Here is a 25308-nt window from a genome sequence, read left to right on the forward strand (position 1 = left end):
GAAGTAAAAGTGGAAATGATTGAAGACAAATAGAAATTGGTATAAGCAGGATATTAAAAGTATCTAACAGCTGTGTGGAATGGCATCAGATGATCAAAATGGTTGTGAACACAGTTTTGGAGTTCCCCTTCCATCTGGCATTTAATGCTGTTGGTTAATGGTTGTTGGATTTGTTATGCATCATTGTAGAGGGCCTGGGCAGGAGAGAATGGCACCTGAGGGCTCAGGGAAGAAGCTAGAAATCAACCAACATAAATTAGTGACAATCTGTATGGCCATCCTGATGTATACATGGAATATCATTCCATGTCTGAGAGAGAGGATGAGTAAGTAAGGGGTAAGGGTATGGGGGAAGGGAGTGATGAAGGCAGCAGTATTAACAAAAGCCAGACAAAAATGTCTGGTACTTAAATATATATTTGCCTAGGACTCACCCATGGTGAATCTTTAATCTTGTTTGAAGGCCTTTTCCCAAATGTTCTGCTGGTTTCCAGATGAGAATTTTCTCATTTTTCACCTCCGCTACCCCCATTCACATCCATCCACCTAATTCATGTGTCCTTTAAGAATGTGAACTTATTCGAGTTTTAGCCTACCCAAACTATAATTAGGAAGCTTCGTTGCAAATTTGCTGAAGGAAAAGAGCATTACAGAAATTTAGTTTCAAGTGAATTAAAATGTATTTCATTTTCCTCTGCGTGATAAGACCAAAAGATTGTGATGTGGTAAACAGTGAGTGAATAGAAATTGGGTTCGGTTTATCTCATTGTCCTGCCAATCATTTATATGTTACTTGATTTCACTGAACCTTAATTTCCTCCTCTACAGGGAGGGAGTGAGGATAATACTCTAAATTAATAAGTGTTTAAAACACAAAATAGGCAAAAGTAAGAAGACAATAAATTTAATAGCAGATAAAATTATAGTGGAAAAAAAGTTGAATATAAGTTGTTTCTTAGTTTTGTAACTTTTGAGAAACCTTATAGCTTTTATTTACATTTATTATACTGAATATATGTCATGACTAAAGTCTGTCATTATCCACTGACATAGCAGGTTGAAAGTAAAGTAACATATAACTAGTTTATTTTATAAATATTTGGTATTCTCATTAGAAACAATTAACATTCAAAGGTAAGGTTAAGAGAAAAGTCAATAAGCCTTAGGATAAATGAAAGTCAAGCACAAGCTATCATTTTACAACCTTCAAATAGAATTTTGCAGCTTAAAAAATCAGTTCATCTTTGTTAACATTGGTTACTGCTTGGTACTATGCTTACAGACATTTTTCTTCTTTATTCTCTTTGAACTTTTCCTGAAAGGAGTATGCATTAATTTTTTGATCAGAATAATAAAAAATTTATTGAAAATAACTGGAAAACTAGTAAGTAGAATACAGAAGAATAAAAATAATGTGGTAGTCTTTGGTGGCCTTAAGTCTTTGTTAGATGGTAGTACACTAAATTTATATAATTGGAATCAAAGTAATTTGAACTTAATTTTTTTAGAATGAATATTTTCATATAACTGAGGGAAAATAAGCTATATATTTTGAAGATGAGATTTAAAAAGGATATTTCCACACCAATTAGTCATTCCATTCACATTGAAACACTCATAATTTAAGAGTGTGTGTGTGTGTGTGTGTGATGTATAAAAAGCTTGTGTTGTTTCTTTTGTATGGTAGATATCTTTGATAGAAGATCACTTAGTCCAACTGAGCTATGTGATATGATACATATAAACGGGAAAATAGCCTCTCACTTAAGTTATTTATTCAAACTCTCTAAATACTGTAAATAAGAAAGCTATATTTAGATATCACATCTCTATATTCTCACGTGGGCATTGAGCTGTAAAGCAAACTTGTTTTTTTTAAAGATGATTAGGGTCATGAGAGAGATGGAAAGTTTCTTTACGTTGTCTTGGTTTGTCAAGATTTCCTTTGGATTACAGGTAAGGCAACCAGTGGAAACACCTGCCTAACACTCCTTTTGACAGAATAGAAATTAAGGTGCAGTCCAAATGAGGTAAATATAAGAAATATGCCTCCAAGAAACAAATTAAATGAAATCCTTTAAAAAGAACCTAAAAATTCCAAATGATAAGAAATAACAATTTTATTATATCACTCTCAGGGAAGGAAGGACAAAAGGAAGGAAAGAAGGAAGGAAGGAAAGAAAGAAAGAAAGAAAGGCAGACAGGCAGGCAGGCAACATGGCCTAAAGAAAACAAGTGATGTAAAGAAAAATGGCAACTTTTAATTTCATTGGTGAGATAAAATTCTTAATATGATTAGAAGGATTTCTTCTTTATGGCTTATATTGACATTTCAAACAGTTCTTTTTTTTAAATAAATTTATTTTTTATTGGTGTTCAATTTGCCAACATATAGAATAACACCAGTACTCATTCCATCAAGTGCCCCCCTCAGTGCCTGTCACCCAGTCACCCCCATCCCCCACCCACCTCCTCTTCCACCACCCCTAGTTCATTTCCCAGAGTTAGGAGTCTCTCAAGTTCTGTCTCCCTTTCTGATATTTCCCACTCATTTTTTCTCCCTTCCCCTTCATTCCCTTTCACTATGTTTTACAAACAAGTTCTTATTCGGCATCCTCTGCAATACAGAGGAAAATATCAAGCATTTCTGTTGCTGTTTCTATTTTTTTCCTTTGTTTGCTTGTTTGTTTAAATTTCTCCCCATTACATTGTGATTCAGATCATCTCATGTTAGAATATGAGCTCAGGATTTGAGGAACACTGGCTTGGAGACTGCACACATCACTGAGTTGAGGTATACAAATGGTATCCTAGTTTCAGACAACGAAGAGATGTCATCCAGGAGGACAAGAGTGAGCAAGCGTGTGGATGCTCACGCAAGAGCAGGGGAGTTTGGAAGTAGAAATACTGTGAAAATTCCGGAAGGATATATCAAAAGCTAGTAGTAGGACCCCAGACTTGAGGCTGAACTCGTTTTGATGTGAAAGAGATCAAAAGGGATGGAAAGATCAGTATAGGCTCTCAGTTTGAAGAAACTAGCTTGGTAGAAAGGAGATTCAATATAAGAACTAAGTGATAGAATCTGGCATACAAGGTTGAAAGCTACATGTAGGATGGCTCACCTTTGCCCAGATGTCCTTAGACAGTAACTCAGATGGCAGGAAAAAATACATTTATGCTTCTTGTAAATTTAGAATTACTAATTTTTTGTGAAATATCTACCAGGCCCCACATACTAAACTTTTTATCTTTGAATATAGATCACTTAGTCTCTTCAGTAATCTTCCTGAATTAACACACAAAAATTTACTTAAAGATTAAAAACACACAGCTCAACTCTTCACTTTGAGCTTTTGATATTCTTTTTTTTTATAAATTTATTTTTTTAAAGAATATTATTTATTTATTCATGAGAGACACAGAGAGAGAAAGAGGCAGACACAGGCAGAGGGAGAAGCAGGCTCCATGCAGGGAGCCCGATGCAGGACTCGATCCTGGGACTCTGGGATCATGCCCAGGCCAAAGGCAGATACCCAATCACTGAGCCACCCAGGCATCCCAAGCTTCTGATATTCTATATTCATCTGGTCTCCAAGGAAATTGGATTCAATGTTCTGACAAAATTCTTGGCCATTCAGAACTCATTACAAACACAGGTTATATGTCAAGGCTAAGCATCTCATTACAACTCCATTGGGTATGTGCAAATCTTCATAAAACTCGGCATCAGTTGAGAGAAAATGGGAGAATAATGACATGAACTGAACATAGGAGACCTATGCCATCCATTCCAAAGCTTAGAACCATTCCGTGTGTTAGATGCCTTCATCATTAATTTCTTGCCCATTGTATTTTATTTTGTTAGTAGTAAAGGTTCTAAGAAAAAGCGTTTTTATTACGAAATGTCAATTCTCTGTTGATCTGCATTGCCATCATCACATGTCCTTTATTCTGTTAACAGTCCCTTCCTACTGCTTGTCCCTTCCTACTGCTGAGCTGAAAATTTTTATTATCTTTTTAGTTTCTTACTACTTTCACTCAATCCTAGGAAAACTGCATGTACATATATGCAACTTCACTGACAACTGCAATGTCTTCCCCTTTACTAGGAAGATCTTTGCTTTGAGATTAACTTCATTAATATTCATTTGCTGTGAAAGAGCTAGAGTCATATTTCTGCTTTACAAAAATGAACATAAAATCTATATTCTAATTTTGGTCAGATAGTGATATACTGACCTATTGAAACAAATCATATCAAGCTTGAGGATTTCTGTAAAAAAATCCCAATGCATAATAAGCATTCTAATCATTTCACAGTTAAAAATATCTACACATCCTTTTTCTTGATTTAATACCCTATATGTATGCATAGTCCATTTTGGAATCACTGGTTTTAAAATTGGAATTAATTAACACAATTTTGAAGAATTCCCTTATATTCTTTTTGAATATTGTAGTTAATATTGATAAGCCATTTTTATAGGGCTTTCCTGAACTTTTGGTGATTTAAGTGGTATATATGTTGCATAAAACCTGAGCTTCATTTTAATGCAAAGCATTAAAGAAAGCTTTTATTGCTTTTCATCATGTTTTCTGTATCATTGCTAGTACTGAGTTAAAAATGACTAGGATTCTCATAACTATTGCCAAATTGTTTTTTTTTTTTCAAATTTACTTATTCCTTATATAAGTGATTCATACCTATCTCCCCAATGAGATAATTTTTGCCATCCTCACCATGAGAAATAAATAGAAACCCCCATTTTATAGATTAGTAAGCAGGCCGACCTTTAAATTAGTGATGTTGATACCAAACTGAGAGCTCTCTATTCTGGGGTATTATTAATATCTCTTAAACTTTTGAGAGACTTTTAACCTATTTGGCTTGTTTTTAACTTATTTAACTAATCTCATGTGGGAAATTCATTCAATCTGTAAATTGATGGGAAGATTGTAAGTTTTACATGAATAGAGACTTTGTTTTACTCACTGAAATATCTTTCTCACCGAGGAACTGTCACTGGCATAGAGTAGGCACCCAATAAATATATATTGAATAAAATATTAAACCTGAATGCTAAATTATCTACATTGTTTTAGATTGTTTCTTTTTTATGAGAATAATGAAAACATTGCCAACAAGAATAAATAACCAATGCCCAAACCATTTTATTCTAAGTGAAGATTTGTTACTTCTCTATCCTAAAATACAACTATAAAATCTGGCTTAACATTTAATAACTGAAACAGTGAGAGTGTATCATTCAGATACAGTTGCAGCAGTCAGATTTACTTGCAGAGAACAGAATTCACTCTACAAGCTTAAGCAGAAGGGATGTATAATAGTGTATTAAACAGCCAAAGAATTGTTAGAAATGCTAGAGACACAGAATGTAGACTGAGCTAGGAAGAACATGGACAAACTGGAATGCCATGGTAATTTTGCCTTGATTAGAAAGCTGTAGAATCAGAAAGTTGCAGTGAGACTGGGAAATTGGTGATTACTGTTGCTGTAATCTACACAAAAGAAAATGAAATCTCTGACCTTGCCTTTTTCCACCTCTAACTTAGTCAAGATACAGAAATATATCTGCTTAATGGAATCTCGAGTACATCAAGAATACTAGCTGCAAGAGATTCTGGAAGCCCCAATATCATATAAAAGCACACAGTCCACTATAAATGGCTTAGAACTTCATCTCCCCAACAACATGGTGGCTCCATCAAATTTAGTTTTCCAATTCCTTTCTAATAAATTAAAAAGTCAAGAATTAGACCAATCCAAGATTATTGGACATGTGGAATCTGACTGGCTTTTTCATGACCTGCCAGTCACATATGAAATGGTGAAACCAAATCTCTAGAATAGAATGCCACAATATATTTAGAAAGCCATATTTAATGTAATGCCACTCTCAGATTAGACATTTTGCCCAATTAACATTTGCAAAGCATAGAAGACAGTATAATACTCTAGCTGAAACAGAAGTAGAAACAAATCAGTAGGAAAAAAATGTATCCAGAAAGAACAGTTTCAGAAGATGCTGCCCAGTTTTAGTACAGTGGAAACTGTAGCAACTGGCTGACCACCCTGGCATCCAGATTATACTATCTACATGACTTTAGTAAATCTCCTAACCTCTATGTGCTTAATTTTCTCATCAGTAAAGTAGGGTAAATAAAGTAAGTAGAGTATCACTTATTGAGCTTTCTCAGGATTAATTGGGTTAGATTTTACCTGGAGCATTTTAATAGGTATACAATAAATATCAGCTATTATAACTAGTTAATAAGTCAAATTTTTATCTAATACTTACTCTCAGCTTTAGGGCCTGAGACAAAATAAGGCCCAAGCCAACTCTCAAGGTACTTAAAATCTAATTTGGAAGAGCCTGCATTACAAGATGTGAGAAAGTATTATTTGTGAATAGCAAAAATAACAGAGACAGTATGATTTTGGTTTGTTTTGTTTTGAGTAAAGGTAAAGGCCTATAAAGACTAGAAAGTGGAGTTCTCACAGATAGCAGCAGCCTTGATAAACAGAAACTGCCAGTGTAAAATAAGGTTGATCTACTGGGCAGCATAGAAAACACTATTGGACACAGATGGATCTCTCCAGCCAAGCTAATAATTAAAAACAAAAATTATCACAGGTCATAACATCTTCTAGGACTTAGAAGAAATATGATTGTAGATAAAATGGATCAGGCCTTTTAGTTTTTGTTTAGATAATGTTTTTCCTATCAGCAAATAACAGCAGTAATCAGGCTTTCATTCAGCTGTTCTTATTCAGCATTTGTGTAATAAAGAAGGGAGTGGGGTGAAATTAAAACCTCAAAATATATCAATACAACCTGCTTCCAAAAGTAAATCCAAGGTAGGCTGCCTACCCAATATAGCATTAAAGGTGACCATAAGAAATGTGATCGTAGATACATTCAAAGATGCATGACTATGGCAACCTGAATCTGACAAGAAAGATCCAATTTATGTGGAATTTCATATTACTGTAAAAGTGTTAGAAAAATATTCATTTTAATAAGACATTGCTGTGAAAGATTATCTGGAGAGAATATGTGAGACATTTCTTAACAAATCCTCTTAGGATGAATGAATATTTCTTTTCATGTAGCCATGTGCTTCACATCAAGGAAACTATAATTATTTAATAGTCTAATTAAAGTTTTTTATCTGAGATTGCAGTAAACATCTGATTCCCAAAATTCAAAGGAAACAGTATTTTCAACATACATTGGTGAGTCTCTGTTACAAGCTTAATGCTTATCAGGTGCTCTAAGAATACAAAGTTTAAGATGAGGTTCCTGTTTTTATAAATTTTCAATCTACTTGATAGAGTAAGTTACACATGGATGAAGGCAAATAATCAAAGTTAAATAAGACAAAAATATAAGGTAACATGATTAAATATATATACTAGATTTTAAAGGTTAAATATAATTACTCAGAGACTTGAGATTGCTAAGATAGGATATAGACCCAAAAAAAGGAAAAAAAAATATTTGTAGGGGGTGGGATGTTGATAGGCATTGAAGAGAATTAGTAGAGAGGAAGAAAGGGACATTCCAGCAGTGGGAAAGAGAATGATCAAAATGTATTTGAGAGAATCTGTAAAGCTAATATTGCTGAAGTAGAGAATATTATTCAGAGTGGCCCAATAGAAATAAGAAAGAAAATGCCTTTTTGGGACAGATTGTAGAAGTCTTTGAATAGCTGGATAAGGAGCCAGTGTATAAGGGAATACCACTGCAGGATATTTGGCAGGGAAGTAAAAAATGAAATGGGTCTGGCAACAGGAATGCAATAATTTGTATGGAGGGAGACAAGTTGGATGAGAATTTTACAGAAAGTCAGACTTGATGTGCCGAGGGTCTAAACTAGACTGACAGCTGCGAGTACAGAAAGGGAATGTGGAGGTGAAAGGCAGTTTCTAAGGAAGAACGGAGAGCATGGTGCTTATTAGGAAATAATTGGTAGCATTTTAAAAATGATGAAAGTGTTTTTAGTTCCTAATAAAATAGAAAGAGAAAGATGAGGATGGGGAAAGGGAGAGGTTTGACTATTTTTCAGGTAGATTCCAAGGGGAAAAACCTAAAAATTGTGGACAAGATTTTTTTAAATTAATTTTCTAAAACAACAAGCAAAGGTAAATATATGTTTTTATTTTCCAAATAGAAATAAACTGAGAGGAGCTTTTTGACATTGTTAAGTTGTCCATAAGACTCTTGGATTAACACTACTCAGAGTTCCACTAATGGTAATTTTGGTAAAAGAATGAAGACCAGTAACTAATTGCTACATAATGGTCATCTAAAGTATCCACCCATTATTGGTTCACAAGATGACTCACTGTGTTGACAATTGTAGCACCACTGACTTTATAGAATACTTGCTGGAGCTTAGTTGCATTTCTATGATTCTTCTGGGGGGGATCACTCACATGGGCAAATATCAATTTACCATAAAATAATCTCAGTAAATAAGCCAACAGTAAACATCATGAATACAGAAAGAAGAGGTACGCATGCGACAAAGTGGATTTCTGAGTGGGATGAATGTAAAGAAGTCTGCACTGACAGGTAGGAGTCTTTAGGAAAGAATTTAATTTTCCTGGCCAGATTCCTTCATGGCCAATAGTTTGTGAGCAATAATAGAAACATCAGGCATAAAATGAAAAATATTGATATATTCTCCATTTAAAAGGGGCTTAATTTAGCATGAGTATGCACGTGGCTTGATCAAATATATTATCTGAATTACTTGCAAGGCATATTTCCATGGATCAAAGGTTAACTTGTTGCTATGATTACTGTGAAAAACTAGGCCTAACTGATGCCTAACTGAGAGATTCTCCAAGTGTCACTTGATGTATTAAATAAGGAGCTACCAACATGGGGGCAGATCCAATTTTGATGTCTCTGTTAGAAGCTGTTTACTGAAAACTATCAGAAGAGTTAAATGGTAGGAGAAAGATACATCTGTAAGAAAGAAAAAAAGAGTGGGTAACTGAATAAATGACTGGGGGAAATGAAGGAGTTCTCCTTGCTGTAAGTTCTCCCAATGTGGAATCTCTACAGTTTTATACTGTTGCTGGGTATTGTGAGTTCCCTCTTGAAGCAGTGCCCTTTCGGTTCTGATACAGATGACTGTGAAGCAAAATGCAGGGGCCATCTGGGAAAACAGGTGTAAAATGGGCCAACTAATTACAGCCTTGTCAACTCACGGCTACAAGGCAACCAGTGACTGCCCTTTTAGTGAATTTGGGGTGATTCCGACCAATTTTATTAAGAAATAGCACATAAGGGGAAAAGATATATGTCACAGAGGGAAACAAGACCAAGATTGTAATCTTTTTTGATCTGAAGAGAGAAAGTGAAGGAATTTTTAGGAAATGGACCATTAAGCCAAACACAGAAAGAGAAAGATGGATAGCTTGTTTCAGGGCTACCTCCTACTCTATTTTATTTGCTGGAACTACATAGTCAGACTTGATCAAAAAAGGAACCCCCAGATGGGCAATGTAGCTTTCCCATTCATAATCCACACCAGTAGATTCAGCAGGCTTCCCAGCAATCTTTTATGAAACTATAGCTACAAACACTCTCTGGATCACAACCAGAAAATAAAAAATCTCTATTATCCTGAAATATTCAGTGGCAAACAAAATTTTAATGTCTGGGACAATAGCCACATTTCAATTCCCACATCCTGGGTCTTTTCTTTAAAATCATCACAAAATGGAAGCAGACTATAAATCCCAAAGGGAAAGAAAAGTTATTACCAGGATCTATAGGGCTGTTTACTCCCCATACTATGCTTTGCCTGGAGGCCAGGAATATAGCATTTTATCAGAGCCCTGCTCAGTGAAGTGGAGGACACATATCCAGATGGCAGAGTCACCTGCTTCTAGGCAATGCATAGAAGCAATTATTGTTGTTTGGCTTTAGTCCAGAGCAAAAATAAAGAGTTTAATATGTTAGGCCCAATAACTATATTCTGGTTGATCCAGGAAGTTTTAGAGAAATAATATATTTTCAGGAGGAAGTTTCATTTTGAACTATAATTGGTAAAACAAACAACAAAAAAAATCCCCTCAAAATCCATCAATATTTCTCTTAATAATTGTGCTGGCTTATTTTGAATCAGAACATTCTTTAAAAAAAAAACCTTCAAATCAGGGTTCTTTGGTAATATTTTAGAATGTGTCTTTATTTACAGCAGTAAAGATGTCAACTACCACTTCTAAAAAAGAGACCTGTAAGATAATAAACATAGATATGTACTTGGAAAATAGGTATTTTAGGTAGAGCCAGGTTTGCTTGAGAATAATTTAATGTCTCTGTACCTACAATTCTTAATTTACTAACTTAATTAATGCTAAGTTTTTCTTAGCAGAAAACTATTTCTACTAGACTCATGACCATAAATTGCCTATCATTTCTTACATGATGTATAATTTTCTAATTCATCTAACTTTTTTAAATAAAGAAGAAAGGTAGCCCTCTCCTACCTTTTTCCTAAAAGTACTTAAGGAGGTATCCAAAAATATGTAGAAAATAAAAAAATAAATAAACAGATGAAGAAATTGAGAAAGATGACAAGAGACATTTCCAGGTTGTTCTTTAGAAATAATGATTTATACTTTGCTCCTTCCTTCATTGTGTGTCCTCCCTCTATTCTATGACTACCTTCTCCCTTGGCGGGTGGGGTGGGAAGTGTAGCATACATTGTGTTTGTTCCTACCAACTGCATTAATCTCTGGAGATTTGGGGTCCAAGAGAGATATATGACATACCAGTATAGGAGATATATGTCATGCCAATATAAACAGTAGCCAACAGCATTCTAATATTCTCATGGAATGAAATTTCCCCGGATCCAATTCACCAACATTTAGAATAAAAAGATTCTTAACACTGTGTTACTGTAAAGTCTTTAAAACATGAATTAAAAAAAATATTTTCAGATTAATTCTTGGACATGTTTTAAAGAAAATGAAACACCTAAAATATTCTACTAAGATCCTTCCTTTTTCTTTTCTCATTTAAATTGTAGTCTCTTAGTGTCTACAACATCTGTTCCAAGAGTCAAACATGTATATAGTTCCTCAACAAATGTCTGTTGAGTATTTAGTATGAATTACATATTGATCTAGTTCATCATTGTCCCCTGACATAGGTAAACAGCTAACAGGCAACTAGTTATGTCATATTTTCTCTGTTGCAACCACTAACTCAATTTCTTCTTGTGACCTCCCTTCATAATGATTAGCACAGAAATTGAGAGACAAGGAGAGTTGGTAGTAAATGAGAGGCTCCACAGCAGTGGCAAGTGGAGCTAGAAAATTGAGGGCATGAAGAACATAGAAATCAGCATATCAAAAAAAAAAAAAAAGAAATCAGAATATCTTGCTCATTATTTGCTTTGGGGACAAGTGTAGAAAGAGGTATCAAGATTAATTGACAGCTTTCTAACTTGTACAATCCAGAACATGGACGCCATTCACCAAACAGGAAACACCAGAAAAGGAGCCATTGGGAGATAGGGCTGGCGAATGTGAGCTCAATTCTCCTTTCAATACTGCATTTAACCAATATTAGAACATTTAAGTTAGAAATGTCTAATAGATCATGGATGTGCTTGTATGGGTCCAGTGAAGTGGACAGGAGGACCAGATTGAGAGTTTTCAGCAATTAAATTATGAGATGAAGCAGGAAGGGGAATGGGAACCTAGGCCAAGGTTAGAACCCTGTGGAATATCAACATGTAAGGAACAACCAACAGAAGAATACATTTAGAAAGCTGAGAGTAAGAACACAAGAGTTCTGTCTTAGCCTTGAACCTCAGACAGTGCTTTGGTGCAGCTAGTTTATCTTGGTAAGTTTTCCAGAGAATAGGAGTGGGGACTGGGAAGAGCTGAACAAGGAGGGAGAGTCAATCTGAGATGTCTTACTGAGCTCGCCACCACTATGGGCAACAGTTCAGTGCTTCTGGGTACCTCTAAGAAGCCATATATAATGCACCCCCAAAACTGTCCAAACCAAGAGACATAAAGAAGAAAAAATTATTCTTTGGTTCTGATCCCCATAGTCAAGATGTGCCCTTTGGGTTGTTAGATCTCTTGTACTTCCATGTTTATGCCTATTTCAGAATGACTGAAAGGGTCCACATAGCTAACTCATGAGGTGGTAGGAAGGAAGTCCCGGGATAGAAATAGAGAGATATATGAGGTGAGATGTTTTCATGTTACAAGTGTGTGTAGCTGGGTGCCACAGCAATACCTGGAATAAAAAGAAAGGCCAAGAGGATAAGAAGTGGGGCACACATTAACACCACTCATATCTATTCATGTACCACATTAAACACAATCAAATATACTTTGATTTAGTAACTATCTGCAATCTTTAAAACAAAACAGAATATGCAAGGGTAAATGGAACAAGCTGCAGTCCCAGTTAATGTTTTGTTTTGTTTTTAATGTTTTTATTAGTATCCATCATCTTTTCTTCTACTACCCACCCTGGATTTCTCTCATCTTAAGACAGCACTTAAGTGGGTGTAGCTTGTTCGCTTGCCTGATGTGATGACTTCATCCATGAGAAGATGGAGTTCATAGTTGCTTGTTCTTGTTGCATTGTGACTGCTGCAGTTGCAGGTTCACAGTTATCACTGGACAGACACTGGACAGACTGTATTCTTTGGAGTCTGACAGCAATCAACTTGCTTGCCACCAAGTGACTGGCTGGAATTCTCAAGGATGGAGCCTGAACAAAGTCTCTATTGGTTTCTGTTGCTGCTGAGAGAAATGTAGCGAGGTCAAGTTTAGTGAAAGGGAGACCATTCAGTTGGGCCCTGCATAGCTCTCTTCCTGCAACCATGGTTTATTATTCTGGGTCCATTTGGGAAAGATAAGTCATACATAGTTTGAACAGGGAAAGTTTAATATAAAGAATTATTAACTATAGCTTGATTGTGGTGTTCATTTTACTATATATATATATAGTACACTTTATATATATATAATTTTTATTTGCCAATTTTACCACAATAAAGCTGAAAAAACAGAATAATTAGCTGTAAGAAAGTACTTGAGTAATTTGGGATAGGCTAATAACAAATGAAGATAAATCTAAAAATACAGGGATGGCAGATATAAGGAGTAGCCACAGCTCCTAGGACTGAGATAGAGCACCAAAAGAAAAAGCCCTCCATCCCCAGGGCTATAATACAGACCTTATTGATGATAACATGGCTGGGGCTTACTGGATGGCAGTAAAGTCACTGTGATGTCAAGCCAGCAGAAATCTGTTCTATAATATGTTGGGGAAAGTTGTTCATGGAGAAGTGTATTTTGTAGAAGGCTACAAGATCCTTGGAGAAAGAGGAAGCTATAGGCTTCTGGGTGCTACTGACAGCTGTAAAATGCAGGAGTCAAAGCTGGAGAAGACAGCAAACTACAGGAGTCTGGCAAACAAGTACACTGCAACCAAGAAGGAACACTTGCAAGGTCTCTCCCACCCTCTACAGTAACAAAACCTAACTGTGCCATCGGGCAAAGCATGAATATTTAAAAGGTCCAGATTTGCTTTCATGAAGTAAGCAAAAAGGGTAAATTTGGAGCTGAGAGGCAGTGGTTCCATAACCAGCACACATGGCCATACTACTCATGGGCCCATTGCACAAGGACTAGGTCTCAGAGAGAATCAGGCTGACATTCATAGGACATATATACCCATGTACATGCTTTTAAAATGGTCCTTTATGAAGGATAGTCTCTCATAGACATTAACACCAAATACAGAAATTGCCACACTTTGAGGTCCTTCCCAATTGTCCATTCATATTTCTTTTTCCCCAGGCTTCTTTGTTTCCAGTCTTCCAGTGTTGTTGCCTCCCATCTCTGGATCAACCAGCTAAGCCATTCACCACCATGCAGGAGACTTTATATATCTGTACCTCAGTCCGTATCTGCCTTTAAATAAGATGAATAGCTGAGTGAAGTAAGTCAATCGGAGAAGGACAAACATTATATGTTCTCATTCATTTGGGGAATATAAATAATAGTGAAAGGGAATATAAGGGAAGGGAGAAGAAATGTGTGGGAAATATCAGAAAGGGAGACAGAACGTAAAGACTGCTAACTCTGGGAAACAAACTAGGAGTGGTGGAAGGGGAGGAGGGCGGGGGGTGGGAGTGAATGGGTGACGGGCACTGGGGGTTATTCTGTATGTTGGTAAATTGAAACCAATAAAAAATAAATTAAAAAAAAAATAAGATGAATGAATGACCAACCTCACAGCTTGAAGTTCTGCCCACTGGAAGGGTTGCCCTTTACTACTATCCTACAGGGTCACCTCTGAGTTGGGTTATAATGTGGTGATAGGGTTGAAATATCAGGAATGGCCTATTTGTGAAGTAAGCCTGTGTTTTTCCTTCCCTGTGAATTGGTCATAGGGACCTCTACCGTGAAACCATGGGAACAATTGAAAGAGAAGCATCAATGAGAGCATCATTACAACTGCTTTAGCTGCCATTGGAATCTGGGCTATATGCACCTGAAACTTGCATGTTTTCTTCAGGCCTGCTTAGGCCTATGCATCACCTATCATATAATAATAGATTGTTAGTGCAGTAGCCCAAACTTATGGAATGGTGTATTTGCTAACCCTCAACTAGTGAGTGATAGCATTTTTTATCTCATTGTCAGTTTCCCACAGTAAGGCACTCCGTCGCTATTGATCCCAGTGGCATGCCAAGAACTGCTTTTTAACACATGAGTAGTTCTCTGCAACAGAGACCATGCCCTGCTCAGAACCCAGCCATCTATACTAGAACTAGCCTTCCTAATAGGGTTTGCCAAAGAAGCATGTGATTTTTTTTTTCATTGTAAGGTCCTTAGCACCACAAGGCCCCTGGATCACATGACATGAGGCTGCCACTGATCACCACAGCCATTGCTAAAGTAAAAGAGAGCCAAGAAAAAAAAAAAAAAAAGCCAAGAGGATATAAGGTGGCACGTAAAATGCATCCAATGTAAGTAGTAAGGGAAGTACAGAACAGGATTATAGAGATAAAGGGATATAAGATATTTAAGAAAAAGATGCCAACAGTAAATGCTTATTTTCTGCAAAATAAGTTCAGCAAAAATGTATGTTAAATAGCAAAGTGAGCATGGGTGAAGAAACATGTCAGGTTTGCATTGTAGGAAGAACACAGGTTGGTATCAGTTGAAATGAGCAGTGTCCTTCATTTGTCTCTCAGCACAGTGGTGAGCCCTGGCAGGGTTATGGGCATACCATGTTATCAGCTCTCTTAGCACTTTGGGATAGCCAGGAGGGACTTGGGGCAGCCGGATCCTCTGAGACAGTCCCCATAGCCATTGACAGCTTTAGCCACTTATCATTTTCTATATGCACCATGGCATTAAAAAGAAAAAAATAGGAAGTACTGGGAGGTAGGAAGCAAAGAGAGTGTATCTGGTAAAATGTTTCATAAAAGTTGTTGGAGAAGAAGAGAAGGGAAGCATAACAATAGCCTGTGGAATCTCAGAATTTAAGGTTTGTTTTCTAAATATTTAGTATGAAGAGGTTTGTAATGTGTCTCTGCACTTAAAAAGAAAAGGAAGAGAAGGGAAGGTGGGGGGAGATAGCCATTAGGGAAGGAGAGATGGAACCAGGAACCAAATCCAATGGGGGAAAGGTTTTTTTGGAAATAATCCAGTACATTGGTGAATAGATTATTCTTAAATACAATGAAAGATTCTCGGAAGTTTTCCAAAGAAGATTTCAGAACATACTTTGGGGATAGCATTCTTTATGTAGCACCAAAGGAAGTGCCAGTCTCCAGTGGTTTCTTAAATATGATCTGGCTGGATTAAAAATATTTTCCATTTCTAAACTTTGCTTTGAATATTAATTAGAAGTTCATAGAAATAGAAGTTAAGTTGTCCCACTCAGCTGGAGAAGAGTCTGTAGAAGTTAACAAAAGTTCCAATAATATCCAGGACCAACAAGCTCTCAAAACTAGCAGGGATTTATTGAAGAGGTAAAGTCATGGTAAACCCATATAAGATGATGAATCCAGAAAAAAAACAAAAACAAAAACAAAAAAACCCTGCTGTTTCTAACCTCAGCTGACATTTTACAGTGATACAAGATTATTCATTACCTGAAAACGTGTTTGCTATTTCTGTCATCATATCAGTTTTACTGGGCTTGATTTTCCAAATTGATTGTAGTAATTGAGGGCTTATAGGTCATAACGGTATTATATTAGATACTTAAGGGCTTTTTTCCCTTTTATTGTGGTTATGTTTGTCTCTTAAGTAGTCATTACTCAGAAGTTTTTTAAAAACCTATTAACTAATAGATCTATAAACATATTCTAAAGGTCTCTGCATAATTTTTATAGTGTTTTTAAAAATCAGTTGTATCTATTTTTATTAGCCAGAATAGATTCACTGTGCATATATATATGTATTTTTATGTATATAATCTATATTATATTTTTAAAAGATTTTATTTATTCATGAGAGAGAGAGAGAGAGAGAGAGGCAGAGACACAGGCAGAGGGAGGAGCAGGCTCCATGCAGGGAGCCTGATATGGGACTTGATCCCGAGACTCCAGGATCACACCCTGGGCTGAAGGCAGGCACTAAACTGCTGAGCCACCCAGGGATCCCTGTTATGTTATGTTATGTTATGTTATGTTATGTTATGTTATGTTATGTTATGTTATGTTATATTAATTAGTATACATCATATATTATTGCAAGCTTTTATTTTCCAATAGGCAGAACTGCCAAAAGTTCTAAAGATAGAGGGCGCCTAGGTGGCAGAGACTTGGTTTCAACTCAGGCTGTGATCCCAGGGACATAAGATTGAGCCCTGCGCCAGACTCCATGCTCAGATGAATTGGGATTTTCTCTCCCTTCTCCTACTGCCCCTCCCCACTGCTTTCTTGCCTATTCTTTCCTTCTCTCTCTCAAATAAATAAATAAATCTTAAAAAAAAAAGGTTCTGAGGATAATTTTGACATTTTAGTAAGATTTTTGTTTTCATTATCTCTGTTGATAGATTCTATTGTTAATCTCATTCTATTGATTCCGCTTTCCTATTTTGCATACTGACATCTTATTTGATTCTGGAAAATGCATCTTTTCTTGTTTGTCTCATTATTAGTATGTATCTACTGTGCAGAGCTCACAAGAATTCTTCATTGTTTGCTGGATGAAATACACATAAGTCTGGGATGCCTGGGTGGCTCAGCAGTTGAGCATCTGCCTTTGGCACAGGTCGTGAACCAGGAGTCCTGGGATCGAGTCCCACATCAGGCTTTGCGCATGGGGCCTGCTTTTCCCTCTGCCTATGTCTCTGCCTCTCTGTGTCTCTCATGAATAAATAAATAAAATATTTTTAAAAAGAAATACACATAAGTCTCTATCCCCCAGGCAACTCAACTAGAAAGAATCAAGTTACTTTCATATAATAAATATGATGTACCAGTAAATAGTAAAACAATGAAAGCAATGTGACAGCCTAGTATAAACAACAATTTATATAAAAAAAAAAGAGAAAATTGAGGTTAATTTAGAAGCAGTGGTAAAATCAGAGAAAGACAATTTGAATGGAGAGTGAGGGCAGAATGAGGGGGGCATGGCAGGTGGATAGTCCAAGCTCTGTTGACAGAGAACAAAGTAGCTAGAATTGTACAATATCAGGACTGAAAAAAACTTAGAGATGATTTGGTCTGTTCCCCTCAGTGCACTGAGGAATACTGACATAAAGAGAGCCACCAGGCACCTGTTTGTAATATCAGTCCAAGAAGCTGAATTCAGTAGTCTGTTTTGAAGGACTTCCAAAACTAGAGCGTTATAAAAAAAACCCACAATGTTTCATTACATACACAACATTCCTGTATCCTCAGGAATACAGGATTCCTGAATGTTTGTGTCCCTTCTGAATGACTATAGGTCTGAGCAGGATTATTTAATATATACAAATTCCGCATGAAATTGATGTTTTTTTTCACCTATGAAACATGAAGTTTTGGGTTTCATTGTATGGCATACTTCTCCCTTCCACAAAGTTCTCCTCTGTTCTATTTGCTTTGATATGAAAACTTGTTCTTTCACATACACACAAGCCATATAAGAAGAAGCCACATTTTGCAAATGGGAAATCTTTTTTTCTTTAAACCTCTGTGCTTCCTCCCGGTGCCTTTAGTAGAGGGCATCTCAACTTTATAGATGTAGTTGTAGCTCAGTCATACTTGGGACCATTTACTTTTTCAAAGCACAATATTGAAATTTGCATTAGATTAATGGTGATTTTACAAGTTTTTTTTCCCCAAAATATGTTTACATTAATAACTACAGGGCTTATTATGGGATTTTCTCTAAGTGAAGACCTTCTCCTCTCTACCTCCAGAGACTGAATGATATTGGGAAATTGAAATAAAGGTTTTGGGGAGTTTTGCTCTCATATTTAGTATGTTTGTGAAACCACAGAGCCCAATCATAGGACTTACAGGTATAATTTGAAGAGGAAGTAGTACAGACAAAGACAAAGGGAAGGCAGAGGGCCTAATGGAAAGGAATGTCGGCCTGGAATCTAATTGATTACTACCAATGTATTCTTTGGCAAGTTACTTTATATCTCCGAGTTCCAGTTTTATCTTCTACAAAATAATATTAGTAATAATAATAGTAACAGCAATAATAACAGCAATAGTAATAATAGAACTACCTCAAGGTATTTGGGATAAGAATACATGTAATAATAAAAATTAAGTCCTTAGCACAACAATCATTTGACAAATGATAGCTATTATTATCATTTCTCTATAGAGAGAATATACAGGGATATAGATCTATATTCACATGTATTTGTACATAATGACTTGTAATGAAACAAATTGGCATTTACACACTGGTCAGCTATTTTTGAAACAAAAATTCAGTCATACAGTCACATATTCTGTTAATGTGGGGTAAATACTTCAAGACAAAAAATAGTTTTAGGTATAAAGAGTTAACTATGTTGCACTAATACCAAATTTTTAAAATTATATTAATGACTAGACTCCATATGACATGACTACTGATAATTTATTGATCATAAAAGTAAAATATTAGTCTTTAAATTTTATCTGGCATTTTAAATTGTGTCAGCCAAGGTCTGTGTGCTATTAAATCCATAGCATTTAAAAATATTTCCTCATTAGTGACACTGCTGTAGTTATTGCTTTCATTCATGATCTTGGTTTATATTAATAAATGTTATATAAAGTTCAATATCTATTGCTGCCCATTATTTTTAGTCATGTGAAGGTAAGCATCATGATTTGTTGAAATATGAGGACCGCAGCTCAGATAACAAATGACTGTGCCTTAAGACATTTGAAGATAAAGCCAGTTCTTATACTAACTTTATTTTTTTAAAGATTTATTTATTTTAGAGAGAGCAAGCAAGTGGTGGGGAGGAACAGAGGGACAGGGAGAGAGAGAATCTCAAGCAGACTCCACAATTAACATGGAACTTAACATGGGGCTTGATCCCACAACCCTAAGATCATGACCTGTGCCAAAATCAAGAGTCGGACACTTAACCAACTGAGCCACCGAGGTGCCCCATACTAACTTTATTTTATAGTAAGTTCTGCATTGATTTAAGTACACATGCATACATATGCTCTATATTATGATTGTTATTAGTAGTAGAAGTAGTGTTAATAGGTATAAAGGAGAATGGTTAAAAATAGTATATCCTACAATTATAATGTCGTACTCATGTATTGCCCCAGAAACCTAACCATCATGCCTAAAGATGAGGAAATTTTTGAGACAAATGATTTTCTTCTGCAACTTTCCCTGTTCCTTGAGTTATTTTAGTTAAAATTATATAGAAATCCAAAATTCTGCAGTTGGAAATTTTTCAGGTTAATTTCCATTGCAAACAATATTTTTAGTTTCTTAAAGAATAGGAAGCCAGTCTAATGCTTCCTTTCTCTCAACACTCAATAAGTATCCTTCTGTAAAGTTGCCATACATATTAGAGATTTAATGGAATCGCCATTTTAATGGAATCGCCATTTTTAATGTAATCGCCATTTTTCATGTAAAATCATGAATCTTTCATAGTTATATTAGGTTCTTGTCTTTCCATTTTAAAATAAAGATATTTAGATATTTATGAAATATATTTTTCATACTATGGTTGATTTGTCCTTTTTTTGTTTTGATATTTCTGAAAGTGCTTATTTAAAGTTGACAAAATTAAATTATAAAAGTTAAGTGTAAATATAATGGCCTTACTACAAAGTTTAGAGGCATTCCTATAGCTATCTGATTTTACAATTTATCCCCATGAAAAATACCAGTTCAAATCAGAAGGAGTAATACCCCATCTACATGCATGGTCATAGCAGTAAGACAATCAAACTAGAAGATATTCAGTGCAGAGAGTACATTTTTCCAATCAGGGTGTTTTGTGTTTTGTTTTGGTGTGTGTTAACAGCAAGACTTTCATGCTTATAAAATAAATACCAGTTTAGAATGGTTGGTGGCTAGATTTGTCCAAGTCTTTTTTTTATGTAGTTTCAAACTGTTTCCTCCACAAATGTAACTTAATTGGTGGAGAATTTTTTTGTAAATTTTTTCTGTAGAGTTTATATCACATTGGTTTTTGGTATTGTATACAGGTAAAACTTTTAAAAACCCTCTCACACAGCAATTTTGATTTTTAAGCCTTTCGTAAAGGAAATATGATTATGAGAAAAATACCTCCCTGAGGTTTTCAAATTAAGTTCTGAAAACAAATGAGAATGTTTCTCCAACCTGGGAGAGGAAGTAAAACAGTCAAAGAGAAGATTTCACCCAAGACCCATAATGGCCTCTATTAAGCATTCAATAAACATTATGAATTACTTTATGAATCAGACTTCTATGACAGTACAAAATGAGCTGGTCTTTCTGACGATAGAATTGGCCTTGCATTAAAGCATGAAGCTCAACCTTTGCAGAAACACCAGTGATAATTAGAATTAAATATAACAAGTAGATTTTATAGCCTTATTTTGGGTATGTATACATCTTACTACTGACTCATGCTTTCAGATGGATAACTGGAACTGTGGATTCCACATGATGTGTATTCAGCTTTTGTTGTTCTGCAATATAAGAAGTAAATTTTAAAGTACAGGGGTGCCTGGGTGGCTCAGTCAGTTGAACAACTGCCTTCAGCCCCGGTCGTGATCCCATAGTCCTAGGATCTAGCCCCACATCAGGCTCCCTGTTCAGCGGGGAGCCTGCTTCTCTCCCTCCCTCCATAGCTCCCTCTGCTTCTCTCTCACACTTTCTCTCTCTCTGTTAGATAAATAAATAAATGTGGAAAGCCTGGTCATAGTACCTAACATAAGTTTGTCTGAGCTTACTTTCTTTTTTTTTTACAATATCGTCTTTAAATTACTTCTGTATACTACCTGAAGATGAGAGAAAAAGGAAATAATTATTTCTTTAATTCATGCTTATGGACATGAGTTAATAGTTATAAGAAGAATTATAAAAGTAATTGGCAAGAGTAGGACACTTATTCAGGGAAAAATATTTCAGTGTTTTTGTTGGCTTTGGTTTTGTTTCTGTTTATTTTCTCAGAAGACATGTTGTTTTTATTTTCACTTACTTAGTCTGTAAAAGTATTTATTCCAAGCAATATATTGAAAGTCAGTAAATTTTTCAGGCAAAAAAAAAAAAAAAAAAAAAAAGCCATCAACTCATGATTACATTTTAGCTCATGACTGTCAATCATTAAAATTCATGTTATTACAGTTATTTCTAAATTTACAAAAAGACCCCTTTGTGTAAAAATGGCCTGGAGAAGTAATATAATATATAATTATGGTCCTTCTAAAAATGCTAATTACAGGACAAAGCTAAATATCTTCTCTATCATGACTGGAATAGCCACATGATTACTCCCTATTCTGCAGCTAATCAGGGGAACCTACTCTTGGCTTTTAACAATGGATCCCAATCCAATCAGTTGATTTAATTGCCTTTATATAGATTAATAGATATATGTAGGATATGACAACCTGATTACATATTTTAGTGTTTCATACATCTCAAAAACCAAGTTCCCAAATAATAAAATAGTATATGATAAAAAGACAAATGTATAGGAGAATCCTTAAAATAAAGATAAAAAAATAATAGCTAAGTAATGAAGGAAGGGACATATTTGAAAATCTAAGCCAAAATAACTTCTCTGTTTCATCATCAAATACACATCCAAAACAAAAAGAATCAATAAAAGCAGAATGATTCATCAAAAGAAGCCACTTTTACTTTTACTCAGCAGTATACTGCCCATGGTATTCCATTTCCCACGCTGTTTTGGTATTAGAACTGATGAATACATTTGTAGGACTTATAATTGGTATAGGATTTGATAAATTATAATTATGCAAACTTTATTTATTAAGATAGTCCTTAAATCCAGGTAAATATGCACAGTAGGATTTGGCAGGATATTGTCAATCAAGTAATATTTGTTTTGTTAGCATAAGAGAATGAGGTCTTCCTTCAGAATTAGGTTATCTAGGAATTATGATTTTTAAATTCATGCTTTGGTTTCTATAATATCCACTCCATGATTTCTGATCATTTGAGATTTGGAAAATGTGAATGTGAATTTTGTCACCAGACTATCTTGTGTTACCTATTCGTGAAACTTCCACATAGTCCAAATCAGATAAATTCAACCCCAGAAATTAATTAATAAACAACTAATTAATGAACACATTAATTAGTGGTATTTATTAATCAATCTCTGTGTGTTATACCTGTATCAGCATATGAGAAAGGAGGCAACAAGGTCATCTCAACTTTTTCAGTGTGTCAAAGAGTCAAATAGTGATCTACTTAGCTCTTCTGTTTACTGCCAAGTAGCCACAGACAATATGCAAACAAATGGATGTGTCTGTGTATAAATAAAATTTTATTTACAAAAACAGGCAGTGCTCGAATTTGGCTCACCTGTCATTGTTCACTAACCCTTGATCTAAAATAAATAGAACAAATACTCACCTTTGAATTGTGATCAACAAAAAAAAATTTTTTTTTCTGCCTAAGACTTACTTTCAGAGTATATTAATCAGCTTGTGTTCCATTGAAGTGTCTTATAAGTTCATCCCAGGTTGAGAGGACTGTCAGGAGAAGTGCAGTTGAAGAGTCCTTCAAGAACTTCTCTAAATCCTGGCCCTCAGCAATTTTTTCTTTCCTCATATGATTATGGAAATACAGTCTTCAATGAGATTTATTTTTTATGTGCTATAAACTTTGAAAGAATGTAAAGATTTCTAATGTTTTCCCATACCAATTTAAGTCATGTGATACTTAAAGGGTTTTTAGTATCATTAAGGCATTAATACATAGATACAAAGATATTACAAAAGAATATATTGAATAAACTAAAATAAAGATACCAATTATGACAAGGAAGTTGATACTTCTGTGTTGGAAATCTAGTTCATTTTTATACTGTTGAGCTAACAGTATCATAGATGGTCAATAAATATCTACTGATATGGCACACAGATTTACAGAAAAGCTAAGACTAAAACTTATAAGAAATGTTCATTGTTTAGTCAGGTTCTTCCCATAAATTGTTTTTCACTATTATTCTGTCAAATAGTGAGTATTTAAAAGAAGGTGAGGTTCTCATGTAATTGTAGGCATTCATTTCTTATCTTGTAGATATGAGTTTGTTCTATTTTCTAACTTCATTATTATTTCATATGACACATCATCTGCTAACCACTGAATTGAGAAGCAAAGAGGATAAAAATCTGGCAAATCCACTGAATTCTCAGATGTTACGATGGGATCTATATGTATTAAATATAAAATGAGAAAATAGAAAATCAACTTCAAATTAGAAATAAATCTTTATCCAAAATATTTGGGATTTTCTGTCTTTCAAGAAATACCAAAACAAGTTTTGTATCCCCAAGTCTGAATGTAAAATGTATGTGTTTGGTGTTTTCTAAATCCTGAACCAATGCTAAAATGTCGTATTTCAACTTATGCCAGACATCATATGAGTTTTCATAGGCGACTTTTTTTTTTAAAGATTTATTTATTTATTTATGATAGACATAGAGAGAGAGGCAGAGACACAGGAGGAGGGAGAAGTAGGCTCCATGCCAGGAGCCCAACGTGGGACTCGATCCCGAGACTCCAGGATCGTGCCCTGGGCCAAAGGCAGGCGCTAAACCGCTGAGCCATCCAAGGATCCCCTCATAGGCGACTTTTTAAGAATAAGAACAAGATACTGTATTTACCTCCACAAAGTTTATAATTTCTTTGATGAAACAAACATAAAAAAGAAGTTGAAGGGCAGCCCCCATGGCTCAGCGGTTTAGCGCCGCCTGCAGCCCAGGGCCTGATCCTGGAGACCCAGGATCAAGTCCCACGTCGGGGTCCCTGCACAGAGCCTGCTTCTCCCTCTGCCTGTGTCTCTGCCTCTTTCTCTCTCTGTGTGTCTCTCATGAATAAATAAATAAAATCTTAAAAAAAAAAAAAAAAGTTGAATATAACCCTGTATTTAATTACTGGTACATTGATTCTTGCATATGTGTTCTAACTCAGAAAGGAGGTCAGTGTAGCTGGATAATACAAGGAGAAGATTTTGGGGATCCCTGGGTGGCTTAGCGGTTTGGCACCTGTCTTCGGTCCAGGGCATGATCCTGGAGTCCTGGGATCAAGTCCCACATCCTGCTCCCTGCATGGAGCCTGCTTCTTCCTCTGCCTGTGTCTCTGCCTCCCTCTCTCTCTGTGTTTCTCATGAATAAATAAATAAAATCTTAAAAAACAAAAACAAAACAAAACAAAATACAAGGAGAAGGCTTCATGCAACTGAGAACTGAACTGGACTTTAAATGGCTGTTAGAACACAAGTATGGACAACATACAGGTCCCTAAAAGTACAAAGAGCAACTTGCACCTGACATTTAGTTAAACAGGCTTTGTTTCAGTGTCCTGAAGGGGAGAATAATGGAACAAACTCACACTCATTTACTTATATCATCTCAAAATTTTAAAAATTACTAATGAATAAATTACCTATGTGTACATATGAAGCTCTTAACATACGGCAGAACCGAAAAAATCTTGGCTGTGATTATTATCTCTTCACATAATCTCTTCAATGTACAGATAAGAATGCCAAACCCCCAAATGGTAGAGTGTTTTACTCCATGTCATACAAGAGAGTCACTTATAGGGCA

At 35.5% G+C, this 25308-nt stretch overlaps 1 long non-coding RNA gene across 4 annotated transcripts in view; it reads left to right on the forward strand.

The window, feature by feature from the left end:
* LOC144287902 (uncharacterized) overlaps positions 1–25308 on the forward strand; it is a 106812-nt gene that overhangs the window by 16125 nt on the left and 65379 nt on the right. For 3 of the 4 annotated variants that reach the window (XR_013355724.1, XR_013355725.1, XR_013355726.1), the window contains exon 2: positions 13880–14021. This is a non-coding gene — a long non-coding RNA (uncharacterized LOC144287902). Of the gene's footprint in view, positions 1–13879; positions 14022–14912; positions 15649–25308 lie in introns of those variants that run through there. The other variant, XR_013355727.1, reaches the window with a different exon arrangement.

The sequence above is a fragment of the Canis aureus genome, chromosome 17 (genome assembly GCF_053574225.1).
Source record: "Canis aureus isolate CA01 chromosome 17, VMU_Caureus_v.1.0, whole genome shotgun sequence".
Lineage (NCBI taxonomy): Eukaryota > Metazoa > Chordata > Mammalia > Carnivora > Canidae > Canis > Canis aureus.